Below are 2,316 nucleotides of genomic sequence, written 5' to 3'. Positions count from 1 at the left end.
TAAGGAAAAACTATCAAAGATAAAAAAAAAAAAAAGACCACCGGATAACTGAAAACAGGCAAATACATAGGATCTCTAGATCTCTTTTCCCAAAATGTATTCATAACTATTAAAATTCTTTGCTTCTGATTTATGGGTAAAACTACTCATGCCAGCTTGTTGATTTGTGCCTCCTGTATTTACATTCTCTTTGTATTTCAGATTGTTATCTCTTAGACTTATTTTTATTTTTTTAAACTATTTCCTTGTAGGAAGATCTCACCTTGCTGCAGTTGCCTCATTAATGTATTCCACGGTCACTCTCATTCTTTCCAAGGTAAAAGTGCTCTGCTAAAATCAGTCATTTTCAGTTACTGATGTTCTACAATAAATGTCTTTCATAAAAATTGGTCATATGCAAAAAAAAATTTGTTTACTTAATGCTACAATTAAAGCCTCATGGGATATTCCAGGTCAGTTTGATCAATGTAATATCTAAGAATATCTAACCAGATCATCCAGGACTGCTGAAAAATGATGGAAAGTGTCTTGGTGAGCACCTCCGCCAGGTCTCTCAGAAGTCTTGGGTGGATTCCACCCAGTCCCATAGACTTGTGCTCATCTGTGTGGTGCAGCAGGTCACTGACCATCTCTTCCTGGATTGCAGGGAGACCATTCTGCTCCCAGTCTCTGTCTTCTAGTTCAGGGGTCTCGATTCTTAGAATACAGCTGATCCTATTACTAAAGACTGAGGCAAAGGCAGCTTTAAAACCTCAGCCTTTTCCTCATTTTTAGTCATCATGTCTCCTTCTGCAGCTAACAGAGGATGGAGAATCCTTGGCCCTTCTTTTGATACTGATGCATTTATAAAAAAATTTCCTACTGTCTTTTGCTGCAAAAGACAGATTAGTTTCTATCTAGGCTTTGGACTTTCTAATTTTCTCCCTGCATAGCCTCACATCTTTGTACTCATTGTGTGTGGTCTGCACCTCCTTCCAAAGGCCATAAATCCTCCTTTTTTTCCCTAAGGTACAGCCAAAACTCCCTGTTCAGCTGGGACACTGACTCATCTCATGACATGTGGGGACAGTCTGCTTCCGCATCTTTGAAACTTTCTTCTTGAATAGTGTCCAGCCTTCCTGAGGATGTATGCTTTTCAGGACTGCCTCCACAGTGACTCTGCCAAGCAGCCTCCTAAACAAGTCAAAGTCTGTCTTTTGGAATTTCAAGGTGGCAGTTCTGCTGTCCCCACTCCTTACTTCTTTTAGAATAGAGAACTCAGTAACTTCATGATCGTCGTGCCCTAGACAGCCCATGCTACGTGCATCTGCATAGAGGCATTTAAGTTGGGCCTCTAATGAGGCTCACCTATTGACTGGAATTCTTTTGCACTGCTCTTCAAGTGCTGTCCTGCTGACCTGTGAGAAAGCTCTGGGCATCTGTTTCTGGGATTGGCATCAAACTGGTAGGAGTGGGATAGACCGAGGTTCCCCTCCCCTGGCAACCTTAGTTTGAAATCCTCTTCATCAGCTTGGCAAGCCTATGTTCTTCCTCTTCTCTGACAGAAGAACCCCATCAGCCCCCAAGCAGACTGGGTTTTTCAAAGCAAGTACCATGGGATTTCTAGCTATTTGTTGTTATCATATCTAGCTAACACAGAAGGTCAGATTTGAATTTCACTTGAGTAAAATAAATTAATAGATTTAAAATGTACCATAGTAGACTAGATATACTCTGTCTTGTCTCTGACATTTTGGATGTGATCCTATATATAACCTTTTTTTTGTGAAACACCGAAGTTTGATAAATGGACAATTTAAAAAGCGTAAGTAATATCCTGTCCCGCCTGCTATGAACATCACAATTAACCTGATTCATGGGACATGAGTGTCATGAAATACATTGTTTGGCAAGCACTCTAATTACTTATACTAACAGCAAATCTGAAGACTACATTTGAAACAAATCTGAATGCCATATATCATAAAGTTTGCTGTAGGTTTCTTCTGATAATTTGCCATTCTTTGGGCACTAAAGAATTTTGTGGAAAGCTCTCCTTTTTCCCTTTTATTTTTAACCTCAAGTCTAATAAAGTTTGAGCTGAATTTGAGATTATATAGTTATACAGAGCTGTGTCTAGACTAGAAAGTGTAACTTTGGATTTCAGATGTGATGCTGAGACAGGTGTCTCAGAAATAAGAGTCAAGTTAGTAGTCTGGGGTTTTTTTAAATACAGTTCCTAATCTTCAGCTGCTTACAAAACTGATTGCTGGAAATATTTAGTTTTCTTCATAGGTCTTTTCTTCTAACTGTCTTAATAACCAGAGATTTTGTGTT

The sequence above is a fragment of the Apaloderma vittatum genome, unplaced genomic scaffold, assembly GCF_000703405.1.
Source record: "Apaloderma vittatum isolate BGI_N311 unplaced genomic scaffold, ASM70340v1 scaffold7571, whole genome shotgun sequence".
Taxonomy (NCBI): domain Eukaryota; kingdom Metazoa; phylum Chordata; class Aves; order Trogoniformes; family Trogonidae; genus Apaloderma; species Apaloderma vittatum.
The sequence above is the reverse complement of the archived record's forward strand: the minus strand, read 5'-3'. Positions refer to the sequence as shown.